General features: G+C 33.6%; 2 long non-coding RNA genes across 3 annotated transcripts; both read right to left on the bottom strand.

Annotated features, from left to right (window-relative positions):
• Positions 1-1,689: 1,689 nt before the first annotated feature.
• On the bottom strand, positions 1,690-3,923 carry LOC143237868 (uncharacterized). Its single transcript, XR_013020295.1, has 2 exons — positions 3,758-3,923; positions 1,690-2,248 (listed from the first exon to the last, which is right to left on the bottom strand). It is a non-coding gene; the product is annotated as an uncharacterized LOC143237868 (long non-coding RNA).
• A 37-nt stretch (positions 3,924-3,960) lies between these two features.
• LOC143239735 (uncharacterized) lies at positions 3,961-8,988 on the bottom strand. 2 transcript variants are annotated; one of them, XR_013021334.1, is made up of 4 exons: positions 8,743-8,988; positions 7,348-7,467; positions 5,105-5,174; positions 3,961-4,083 (listed from the first exon to the last, which is right to left on the bottom strand). It is a non-coding gene; the product is annotated as an uncharacterized LOC143239735 (long non-coding RNA). The 2 variants fall into 2 exon arrangements; XR_013021333.1 differs by lacking the exon at positions 3,961-4,083 and having other exon boundaries at positions 4,222-5,174; positions 8,743-8,986.
• Between the last annotated feature and the right edge of the window lie 4,572 nt (positions 8,989-13,560).

Below are 13,560 nucleotides of genomic sequence, written 5' to 3'. Positions count from 1 at the left end.
AGAATTAGTTGGATTTATAATAGGAAATCCGAAATAAAAGTAAAAACAAATTTTATCACATTTTCTGAAATTCTCCGAGTCTCACATGCTGTAATTTTGTGACCATTTGAAAACTTTCTATCTTTAAATTCAGGAACTTATATATTTACCGACTTTAAACGTTCTTTCTCTTAGAAATGAGTACATGTTTGCAAACAGAATATTTATATAGTAATTAACTTCATCAAATAGTCTACTTCTTCAAGAGATGAGCCCGGCATGGCCTAGCGCGTAAGGCGTGCGACTCGTAATAGGGTCGCGGGTTTCGCGCTAAACATGGTATCCCAGCCGTGGGGTGTATAATGTGACGGTCAATCCCACTATTCGTTGGTAAAAGAGTACAAAGTTGGTGGTGGGTGGTGACGACTAGCTGCCTTCCCTCTAGTCTTACACTGCTAAATTAGGGATGGCTAGCACAGATAGCCCTCGAGTAGCTTTGTGCGAAATTCCAAAACAAACAAACAAACAATTCAAGAGATGAAAATAATAAGTTAATACACATAAATCAATTCTATATTTGCATACTTGCACGTATCTACAAACGTCAGCTCTGATAGAATCGCAGGGATCTTTTCCGTTACTTTGGAATTACTGTTAGACCAATAGTATCCGAAGATGTCAGTTTGTTGACGTAACATTAGATTACGTCATACTGTTGCCACTGCAGTTAGAAACTTGCGCTTGGTACCAGAACGAGAGCAAACATTTTTTTTTTTTTTCACAGTTACCTCAGAAACATAATTTGCTTAAGTACACTTATTACTCCACTAGATTGTATGTTTTTCAGCCACGTTTCATAAAAATACCATTAACTTCATATTTTGATATTCGCAAACACTGCAGTATATAAAATGTAATCTCTGAAACTAGCTTCTCGTAATAAAGTTAAAAACAAGGAGGCTAGGGTTGTTTATTACATCCGTTGTTAGTACGTGTTCATCTATGAGTATATATTCATAAGCCTAATGAAATATGTAGTGACCACTCGTTGACAAACATAAAGCAACTTGATTTTCAACCAAGGCATTGTTCCTTCTTTTTAATTACATGGATCAACAATATACAATTCATTTGTTATAAACACTTCCATTTCAGTCAGCCTGATGAAACTTAAAGGCATTCAGTATGTAATTCAGTCAGTATGTCACTCTTCGTAAAGTTTTGTGTTTTGTTTTATTAAATAATGTGAAAACAAAGCTGATACTGCAATATTTCTGTAATTGACAGTAACACTGCACAATGAAACATGTCTCTCAGACAAACAGTAACACTACACAATGAAACAGGTCTCTTGGCCAAGAGATAACAGCACATTTAGTATTTTCACTATCTTTATATAAGACTCCCAAACAAGGTATGTTTTAACACAAAACCAGTCACTAACAGGATATTATACATCAGGTTAGTACCACAGTGATTATTGTAGTAACACTGAACTTGGTTTATTTCCAAAATACAAGACCAATAATAACTGTTCGTGTTTCATCTGTTACACATGGGTTATTTGCATCATTTAGAACCTCACCTTTGACTACTAACAACTAATGTTAATTAGAAAAACATATTTAGTTTTCTAATTCACTGGATATAAAACCAAAAACTTCTAGTTACAAAACACTCACTTTATAAGCTGATAATGGAAAAGTTAACTAATTCTAAACCAACATTTTGAAACTTTTATTCTTAAAAATATATATACATACACATGATTCTTTGTTTGGGTCTCACAACATTGAAACATGTCCTAAGTTGAACATTATAAATGTCTAATACATTTGTTTACTTCTCACATTTTAAATAAGTTAAAAAATGAGATTTTTCCTTCAAACAAAAATGATTATTTATCTACAATTTATTAATTTCCACACATCTTGTTTTTGTATTTCAAAACATTCAAGTAAAAAATGTCTATTTTATAGTATGAAGATACTTTCTTTTCATAAATTTACATCAACAGAGAACTTAAAAAATAGAAATCTGACACAGAAATAAATTTATATGTACACACTAGGACACTTCTTACATATAAATAGCTGTACAGATAAGACTTTCTAAAAGTAAAGGTCAGGTATTTTCTAAACATCACGGAAGAACAATAGTTAAAGCTTAAAGAACTTTGTGTTCTGAAGTGTAGTCGTGGTTTTCTACAGCAATGTCAACACACAAGATGGTTTACACATCAGGTAGGCTCAGGAGAACTCACTACTTCCTACATATTAAAATAAACAACATCAAACTTTAGTCCAGATGTATATTCTTAAAATGTATTAAAACTACACCAAGATCAGATGAATTCAGTCATATCACTAAAATAAAATTTGTATTAACAACTAGTAGATTTCACATAAAATTAAATCCAAAAGAAAATGAAACTAATATTCAATCTAATATTAATTATTTGTTTGTATCAAGCTGACAAATGAACATTTTAAAAGTGTCTTATGTCAGTCATACATGCATGTATCCATAAAACGTCTAAGCATCAACTGTGCCATGTACATTATTTTGGTTGTAATACTATGTGTAAAAAAACTGAGTACAACTATTAACAAACATTGTATTAGATTACATAATACTAGAAATACATGCCCACTGAAAACAGTTTTGATAGTACTAGCATTATAAAGAAACACAGCACTAACTACCTTGAGAATTCTCCTGTTTGTGCTTAATGTAGCATATGTAAACACCACAAAGTGTATCAGTTGTATTTTATTAGTATACTTATGAGAGGAAAAAGCACCACATGCATCATGTAATATTTTAGTGTATGAGCAGACAGCACAAACTGGTTCACCAGATCAAGGGGTCTGTAAACGTAGGTACTGTGTCAACAGTTACAACACCAACTCCTTCACCAGATCAAGGGGTTTGTAAAAGTAGGTACTGAGTAAACAGACACTGCACAAACTGGTTCACCAGATCAAGGGGTCTATAAAAATAGGTACTATGTCAACAGATTCAGCACCAACTGGTTTACCAGATCAAGGGGTCTGTAAAAGTAGGTTCTGTGTCAGACACAACACCCACTGGTTCACCAGATCAAGAGGTCTGTAAAAATGGGTACTGTGTCAACAGACACAACACCCACTGGTTCACCAGATCAAAGAGTCTGTAAAAGTAGGTACTGTGTCAACAGATTCAGCACCAACTGGTTCATCAGATCAAAGAGTCTGTAAAAGTAGGTACTGTGTCAACAGATTCAGCACCAACTGGTTCACCAGATCAAAGTGTCTGTAAAAGTAGGTACTGTGTCAACAGATTCAGTACCAACTGGTTCACCAGATCAAGGGGTCTGTAAAAGTAGGTACTATGTCAACAGATTCAGCACCAACTGGTTTACCAGATCAAAGGGTCTGTAAAAGTTGATACTGAGTAAATAGACACAACACCAACTGGTTCACCAGATTAAGAGGTCTGTAAAAGTAGGTTTTCATTAAATATGATTAATGTCCATCTTGTACATAATTTTTCATTTGCACCGTCTTTCAGCAACTAAACATGTCTATCAAGGTGCTACTATATTTTCTTTCTTTGCACTGTTGTTAATAATATTTTATTGATAATTAATCCTAGGTTTCACATCAAACATAAATCCATCTGACTGGAAACCAGAACTGGAAATTCTATTATTACTCAGCATATTGGAAGAGACTAAACAGTAAAAATTTCATGCACTCTGATTTTAAAATTGTAAAACAAGTCTAAACAATCAAACCTTGCGTTTTTCACAGAAGTAAATGTTGCTGCCAAACTGTTTGATGTCTTCAGTTCAGGTCCACTTAAAGTAAGTGGGTTCCCAGCTTTCTTCATGGTTGAGGTTTGTTCCAGTGATGATGATGACAAAGCTACTGGTACTTTCTTTGAACTTGATGAATCCTTATCTGGCCTCCTATTTTGAATGAAGAGGAAGATGTTGGAGAACATGTTTGCTTTGGTGGAGTTCAGAAGTTGATGTACTTGTTGAAGTAGTTGTTAGCATTCGAGAAGATTCTGTCAGTACTCCACTGAAGTTATTAGTTAAAGATGATGTCACTGATGGAGCTGGACTCAAGTCAACGTGACCATCCCACAGTTTTAACATACTTTAATTAATATGCTTTTCTATCCACACATAATAGCTATCTTTACAGTCAAACTCAGTTGAGTTTGGCCTATTCAATAACCGTGTTACTGGCTAACCTACCTGTTCTGTATGAATTTTTATATATGCAATGATGAGTATGGAAACCAACAGTCTTGTTTTGTAATTTACAACTTAATTTTAATAGAGATAAAACAAAATAAGCAATCAAGATGGAGCACAAGCTAGTTATAGTTTTATTTAAAAGAAACTTCAGGTGGAAGGTGATGTGAAAAACTTATGCAAACTCAGTGGTCAGGACTACAGATAAATATTGAATGTTGTGGTCAGTTTGTAAAACTTTCACTCTGCTAAACTATGCATATTTAGTTAGAATATCCTCAAGAAAACACATTTTTGTTCTATATATTAACTCATTAAATCCAAACTTACACGACCAGCATCTAGCTAAAAATTCCAAATTACTCATTGGATGTTAACAGCAACCAATAACATTTGTGTCTCTTTGGCTGAAAACTAATCCACACTATATTATTATCCATATTCTATATATAGACTGAAAATATTATAAGATATGGTGATAATTTTTAGGACATTATAAAAATAATTGTGGCAGAATGTGCACCAAAGTTTGAGTTTAAAGATTTATGAATTATTTTTAAAACTTTTATCTACCTAGGACTATGAGATATATTCAATAGGTACAAATGTATAATTACCCTATATAGTAAGCCTTTCACACACAGAAGTTAGACAAATGAATATGGGTCTTATTTTATTGACAAAATCTCATACACTTGTTATACCACATGTAGTCACACAAAATTTTCACTGTAATAATAATTATTTTCGAAAACAAGAAAGACGTTTTTCACAACAAGGGTACATCTTCACACATACACCTTGATTATAAAACAATATGCAACACAAAGACTTTTGGTCTTATTTTAACAATAAGGTCTGAAAAACATTCACTGATACCTCCATCATCAGCTCCAGAGCTGCAGACCTGTAGTCATCACCAAGTTGGTCTTGTACCTGCAATAGACACCTGGAAAAAGTCATGTTTTCTCAGAATCAAAATAAGTGTGGTTTGGCTTAAGTAGCACATTGAATAAAATTAGAGTATTAAAAAACTCATTATTAGTGTTAATAATTATTAATAATTTACACACTTAAACACAACTCAGCCATGTGGCATACACGTGTAATTAGATAGTAATTCAAAGTTCGTAGTAAGTAATAATCTGTGCAGTAGAAGGAAATCATAAGAAAAATAGCTATAACTGTGAAAAAGGGTGGGTAATTGTGTTGGAATTTCAATGTGTGTTTTTTCAGTAAAACTTTATGTATTATGTTATTTTCCCCATTCTAACTCAACACCTCACATACCATGAAAACATATTATCCTTTTTATTTTCTAGAATGACTTCATGACACATTTGTTTATCCTAAATAGCTTTAAGCCTTTAACAATATATGTATATTTATGTTTAAATTTTATTGTTCCATGAACTGTGTCTAACTGATAATCCCACAAGTTCTAAAACACTTTGCAAACAAGTAGCTTACGTTACCCTAAGAAATTATGTAATGCACTGGTTACAAGTTACTAATAAGCATATCACATGAAAATGTTTTGTTTTTTTATTTACTTAACCTAATCTAAATCTTATATTTTATTTACCTTTATAATAATAAATAATACACATGAAAAACTAGAATTATAGTACTTACCTGGGTATTTTTTTTATCAACTCTCAATTAAAACTAACTATTATTATAATGGTATTAATGCACTAAATGATTTAGTTAAACAAAAATACAACAAAGAATACAAAATAACATGCTAAAAGCACACATTGCCCTAAGACTATCAATATTTTTCAGGCTTTCTTACTATTTAATAAGACCCAATAAAAATGTATCTAAACTTGCCAATGTGTTAACTGTGGGAATAAACTTTACACTGGAAGCAAAATAACCAAAGTGCTATACAGAAAACAATGTAACATAATATGCAGTGTGTTAGATTAAATATTTGGATTTCTATTGGTTATTAGTTTTAAATATCAAATAGAACTAAATATTGGAATCTTGTGAAAGAGAAAATGTAATGTATGGGTGTGGGCTAAAGGGGCTTGATTTTCTAGTTTATCACTGTGTAACCAAATAACATTGAAGGCTATAAAAATTATACTTTATCTGAGTAATAATATTATAATGAGCAACTTGTGTTAAATTTTGTACTTCTTGGAGAATTGGTCAATAAATAATAAAAGGAGAAGTACTAAAAATGAAAATATCACAATTCTGAAACAATGGAAATTTGAAGACATTTTTAAATGTTGTCTTATAAAACTATGAAACTAAAACTATATAGTTTCCAAATTTGTATTACAAGCTACTTGGTTGACTTGCCAACCCTTTATCTTTATTTATAATTACTTTCATTTCTTTCATAGATTATCTGATATCTCCAGTTGTTATTTCATTCAGTTGATCAAAAATAACAGTTCTTTTCCAATGAATGATAAAACTGATATAATATGGATGTTAATATAATGTAGGAATTACCTTTTTTTTCTTCCCAACATTTTACTTATGTTTATTCATTCTAATTCTAAATTTTCTTTCAGTTTGATCTATGTATACAATAAACTAAGCTAAAACTATGGCTTCTCAAAACTCCATCAGTAACAGCCTTTTATTTACTAGTATTCTACAGCTTTCCTCACTACCAAAGTTAGAATATAAGTTGACTAAATTTCATTAAACAATGTTTATATCCTTCTGTTTTTTTTAAATTATACATTACCATCTACATCACACAGTCAAAAACAACATTCACTTGTTATTAAAAGACAGGAATATGAAAATGTATTATAAATTAAAATATACATATAGAAAGACAATCTCAGTTCCTATTAGTCTTATTATAAACTTAGCTAATTTAAACTGAAGAAAATTACTTTCACCTGCTTTACTTAATTATTAATAAAGACAACTTAAACTTCCAAGACTCAAGAAATAACTCAGTGTGGTATGTGACTAACATGGAAATTTTGGTCTAGTTATATATGTCACTATTCATTTTGCTGAATGGTACCAAAAAATTTTCAACAAACTGAATGACAAGTTACTTGAAATGTTTGAACTTTTTAAAGTTACATGAATATAAGCAGACACTAAAAACTATAGAAATTAACTTACATTCCACTTACAAGAGTGTCCTAACATGTGTTCAAAATCATGAAATCTTGTCAGATGGTTCAATTCACACAGACAATGCCCAGCATGTTGAAGCTTGTTTCTGTTGTGCAGATAGTCATGGCACAACACCACTGATATAATACAAAATTCTGCTTTACCACATGTAAGAAAGGAGTGTATAATCCAATGTAAACTTTTAGATAGACTAGAATCATGATTTATCTGGGTGATTACCTAAAAACACAGCATTAAAACATTTAAACATGAGGTACAGCTCAACACAAGTACTTGTAGAATACGTTTTTTTATAAACGTTTTCAAAGATTTTGTAGCTCAAAAATTATATCAGAATAATTCTTTCATATACTCTGAATATCTAGATGAATACTGTATATGTAGATCAAAGTTATAAAATAGTAGGTTATGCTCTAATTAATATATATTAAATGGAAAGTGTTATTTTTCTATCTCTTTTTCTGAACAAATATAATACTTTTTATTCATCATGAAAAAAAAATAAAGACATTAAAATATAACTACTTTTTTAACTTTAATCCACACATGACTTTTAGTACTTACACAAAGTAATTTGTTCACTAGCACATACTGTTACTCAGTTTTTTTTAAGTTTGGTGTTAAATCTTATACAATACTTAAATATTAATTACATACAAACAGAGACTGAAGAAGTTTAATTTTTATTTTGTTGTTGTTTATTAAATGTAACAACACTATAAGTCTTACAATAACATAATTTGTAAAAACTCACAGCTATCAGTTAGGTTTGCACTCAACTGAGCCAATTTTCTATCACAGTGAGCTTTAGAAAGCTCTATACAAGTCATAGTTATACACCAAGTTAATATTGTATCTCTGTTACTATACACAAATACTAAAAATTTTGTTTACAAGGAAGGTTTTTAAACAAGTTTCCAAACATGAATTCAAATGTTATCAGTTTAAGGCTGTGACTTGAAATGTCAACTCTATATATTTCATCAAATTTTCACACACTTTATTAGTAGGATAACATTATTTGTGAATATGGATGTCTGTCCATTGCATACAAATATATTTTCAATGTCTAATCAAAAAGTTACAGAAACTGTAAACCCTCAAAATGTATGAAAACAAAAAGATTTTCTAGTTAAATGCCCTATTTACATTCTATTTTCATGGAAGTGTGATCCACAATTGTTTTTATCATTTTTTGGTAATACTTTTATCCAGTTTGTCTGTAATTCTTCCTTATTATCACAATACAGATTTTTCTTATTGCTACTTCCTTTGAATGGACTGTACCAATAACCTTTCATTGATGAGTCAATCATGAGTGTTAAACTCTATGTGTTAAACAAAGAAAGTACTTTTACTAATTGATGTAGTCTAACAAAAATGTTTATTACCATTGTAATTCCTGGATATCTTAAGATGGACATAAAGCATGGTCCTCACTAATCAGAGACCAGGAACTTTCATGGCAACAGATTCACAAGAAACAAGCAGTTGAGTGAAGACAATACTAATAAGCTTAATAACAGTACAAGAGAATCACTTGGTAGTCACAGGCTGATGATACTCATGGTGTAAGTACCAGTTTTGAGGCTAACACCAGAGAACGATTCCATGGTGCAAGGTGCTTCTAAGAGAAAATCTGAACATTTATATACTTTTAAAAGTACCATACCAAAGGAAAGAAATATTACACAAGAAAATATCCACAGTGGTAATATGTTTGTTGATCTAATGTATAGATTTAACGGGGAGACATGTTTAGGTCTCTGTTCGTCATATATGCAATACCTGTTAAGTTCGTATAACAACTTATGCCTGGCGTGGCCAAGCGCGTAAGGCGTGCGATTCGTAATGTGAGGGTCGCGGGTTCGCGCCTGCGTCGCGCTAAACATGCTCGCCTTCCCAGCCATGGGGGGTGTATAATGTGACAGTCAATCCCACTATTCATTGGTAAAAGAGTAGCCCAAGAGTTGGCGGTGGGTGGTGACGACTAGCTGCCTTCCCTCTAGTCTTACACTGCTAAATTAGGGACGGCTAGCACAGATAGCCCTCGAGTAGCTTTGTGCGAAATTCCCAAACAAATATAACAACTCATTTTTTTGCCATTTTTTATCAAAGTATTTTATTGTACTCTGTAGAAGTCTATCTGGTATCGTTTGTGTGTTTGAGTAATTATGCATGAACTTTGATGAAGTGGTTTTAGGTACTCTGTATGCTGATGTAATTAGTGTATTCTGTAATGTTTGAAGTTTGGTTTGAATTTGTTTTACACTTACATTGATCCATGCAGGAGCTGCATAGTCTATTACAGGTCTAATGCATGACTTGTATATTTTAATGATGTTTTCTGGTGTTGTTCCGTAGTTTTTTACCAGTTAGACTCCTAGCATAGTTTATTCTTAGCTAAATATTAGTTTTTATGTTATTTACATGTTTTATCCATGTAAACTTCGAATCATATGTTAATCCTAAAAAATTTGCAGATGTAGCAGTCTGGAGGCGTTCCCCATTCATGTAGATTTGGGGTTGAACTTTTTGATATTTCGTAGATTTTCAAAATATTACTAGTTGCGTCTTCGCTGTATTTATTTTGATTCTATATTTTTCACAATATTCACATAATCTATTTAGTTGTGGTTGTAAGTTAGTGGCTGCTAGTTTTGGTGTAGGGGCACTTTTCCAAATTGCTACATCATCAGCAAACTGAGACGCGTATCCATGGTTTGGGTCTTTTAATGGCATATTACTTACATACAAAATGAAGAGAATAGAGCTAACCACCTCTCCTTGAAGGACTCCAGTTTGTGGAGTGAAGAACTCCGAGAAAGTTCCCTCTACGTTTACTCTACATTTTCTATTTTCCAAAGAGTTTAATAACCAACGAATAATTCCTCGCGGTAGTCCTATTTCATACATACGGAACCGAAGACCATTGTGCCAGACAGTGTCGAATGCTTTCTCGATATCGAGAAAGCAGGCAACAGTGCATTCTTTATTATTAAAGCTGTTTATTATTGTTTCAGTTAACCTAATTAAGTGATCTGTTGCTTGTCTATATTTTCTAAATCCGTTTTGTTCTTCTGGTAATTTTGCATTGATCTCCAAAAATGTGAAGAGTTTATTGCTTATTATTTTTTCGAGAATTTTACCTACACAGCTGGTCAGGCTGATCGGTCGATAATTGTTTGGTTTATTGGCTGGTTTTCCTTCTATGTGGAACATTAAAATATTAGCTTGCTTCCAAGAAACTGGGATGTATCCAGAGTGTAGAGATAAGTTAAATATTGCTAATAGATAGTCAAATAATTTTGGAGTGCCTTTTTTGAGAAGTATTGTTTGTATTCCATCATTTCCTGGTGCTTTGTTTTTGTATTTTTGATTGCTTGTTCAAGTTCATTTAGTTTGATTGTTTTGGTGAGTAATTGGGTATTGTGGTCATATGTTTTGTTAGTGTTGCTGTTTTTAATGTTGACTGGAAAGTGTGGTTTATATAATTCTATGTTATCTGTTACGTGGTTGTTTATTTTATTGTAGTAGTAGTTGTTAATGTCGGTATCACTGTGTGTTTTAAATGTGTTTTGTAAATGATGTTTGAAGGTTTCTGATTTTTCTTTGTTGGTATGTGCTAAGGTGTTGTTATATTCCAGTGTTTGGTATTTTCTTGTGGGAGATACTTAATGTTACGGCCATTTTCTAATTTCAAATCGAACTAGAGCAACTTTGTCACAAAAAAATTGAAATTTTATATGTGTGTACGTGCATGTATCACAGTTTGAAAATTTAAAAAAAATTCTATAATTATTAATTGTTTACAAATCACATAATTTTTTCAAATAGGTTTATTCAATATAAACACATTTATTAATCTTTTTATGCTTCTTTAAAATGTATCTGTGGAGTCGTCACAAATTCTACCTGACTGTCATTGGCCAAATCGATTCATAGCTGAAAGTTGTAAAGATATGGCGGCATGCTTGAGTGAGAATATAACTTGTTCGTGTAGTCATTGGTTGATCTGAAAGGGGCGCGAGTAGACATAGTCATCACCACCCACGCCAAACTTTTGGGCGAATAGTGAGATTGATCGTAACCTTATAATGCCCCACGCCTGAAAGGGCGAGTATGTGTGGTGCGACGGGGATTCGATACCGCGACCCTCAGATTTCGAGTCGAACTCCCTAACCGACCTGGCCGTGCCAGGCCACTAAGTAAGAGTAAGACTTAAGATAATTTTATTAGGTTGGTGAAGAATCCCAGTGGTAGTGATACTATATTAACAATAATTTGAGTAAATGAATAACGTTAATACGTAATATTAATAGTAATACAGTGGTATGCTGATTTGACGAGCTGTGAAGTGTGATAGATACAATTAAATGGATACTTTATCATAATAGTAGTTTCATACTCTTGACTCAGAATTTCCAAACTTAAAAAAGGCAATTGTGTAAAGTCAAGTAACAAAATCTTTCATCATAACACCCATTTAATATTGTAGAATTGTTTGGCATTCTAATAACTTTAAGTTTCAAGCAAAGTAGTTTAACTGTATAGTACTGATAATAATGTCTCACAAATAATTAGTTAATCTTAGATTAATCAAAAACAATTTATGGAATAAATATACCTTCCAAACCCAACATATACTGCCTGTAATATTTACAGGGCCATTTTTCTATAGTTTTATGATTTTCATTTTATTAGTTTAGGACTAGTAATTAAACCATGAATTATGATGTTCTTACTTCATGTCGGAGGTCTAACAAATCTTACTGAACCACTATGTCAAGTTTGGTGTTCATTTATCAAAAAATGTGGACAAGTTTAATGAACAGATACACACATATAGTGACGGTTATTTAAATGGAAGATGAAGGTTCCAACTCACCTCTCAAGTCATCGTACGTCACTGTCAAGTTTTTGCTTATTGGTTACGAAATGAGGAAACGTGGAAGGAAAAGTTATTCAATGATAGTTATTGTTTCACTCGACAATAATATACTCTTCAAAAAAGAAACGCAAAAGGCAAAATTTGAGACAAATTGTTAACAACTTTATTCCGGGTAGTTCTGTATGACATGTGTGAAACTTTGCACATTCACTGCTGAACATCCAAAGTCTGCAAAGGCGAAGTCCACGCTCACTAGTTGAAGTTTAACGTCACTCAACGTCAATAACGAGTATGCCCCCCGTGAGCATCAATAACTGTTTGAAATCTCCTGCCCATGGAAGCGATGAGATGACGAATCGCATCCTGTGGAATGGGTGTCTACTCAGCCTGCAAAGCTGCGGTTGAGGTTGTCGCCGTCGCAGACGTCGATCCAACTCGTCCCAAAGATGTTCGATGGGGTTTAAATCTGGTAATCTGGAGGGTCAGGGAAGAACGTTGATGTTGTGGTGTCTTAAGAAGACAGTGGTTATTCGGGCTGTGTGAGGACGGGCGTTGTCTTGTTGAAAAACGTCGTTGACGTTCACCATGATGGATTGCACATGGGGCCTAAGAATCTCGTCGACCTATCGTTGAGCCGTAAGATTCCCTCGAATGTGCAAAAGGTCTGTTCTGAAATTGTAGGCGATTGAAGCCCACATCATGACGCTGCCACCACCAAATCTGTCAACTTCCTGCACACGGTTTGCTGCAAATCGTTCACCTCTGCGACGGTAAACACGGGTCCTTCCATCCTGCCTACGAAGCATAAAACGTGATTCATCGCTGAACCAAACATGCCTCCATTGTCGATGAGGCCATACCCGATGTGCCCGAGTTCACTGCAGCCGTGTTTGACGATGTTGCTGGGTGAGGATGACGCCTCTGACTGGACGTCGAGGTCGGATTCCTGCATCTCGTAGACGGTTGCGTACGGTCTGATCGGAAATCCTACGCAGCTTTGGCATGGTTGAGGCAGTAGATGTCGCAGTGGTGGTCCTATCCCGAAGGTGACGTAACCGGATATGATGATCTTGTGCGGGCGTGGTCACACGAGGTCTGCTAGATCGTGGACGGTCACGAGTTGATCCATGTTGTTGGTGACGATTCTATAGCCTTGTGATGGTGCTTGGGTGGACATTCACACCTCTGGCAACATCTGATCGAGATTCGCCTGCTTCCAAGCGACCAATGGCGTTGTTGCGTTGTGCTTCAGTCAGTCTTGGCGTAACTGTATTGCGTGTCGGTGGCTTAACACTGCGCTGTGGAAACCGAGAACCCG

This window comes from Tachypleus tridentatus, chromosome 13, assembly GCF_004210375.1.
Source record: "Tachypleus tridentatus isolate NWPU-2018 chromosome 13, ASM421037v1, whole genome shotgun sequence".
In the NCBI taxonomy this organism is placed as follows: Eukaryota; Metazoa; Arthropoda; class Merostomata; order Xiphosura; family Limulidae; genus Tachypleus; species Tachypleus tridentatus.
The sequence above is the reverse complement of the archived record's forward strand: the minus strand, read 5'-3'. Positions and strand labels throughout refer to the sequence as shown.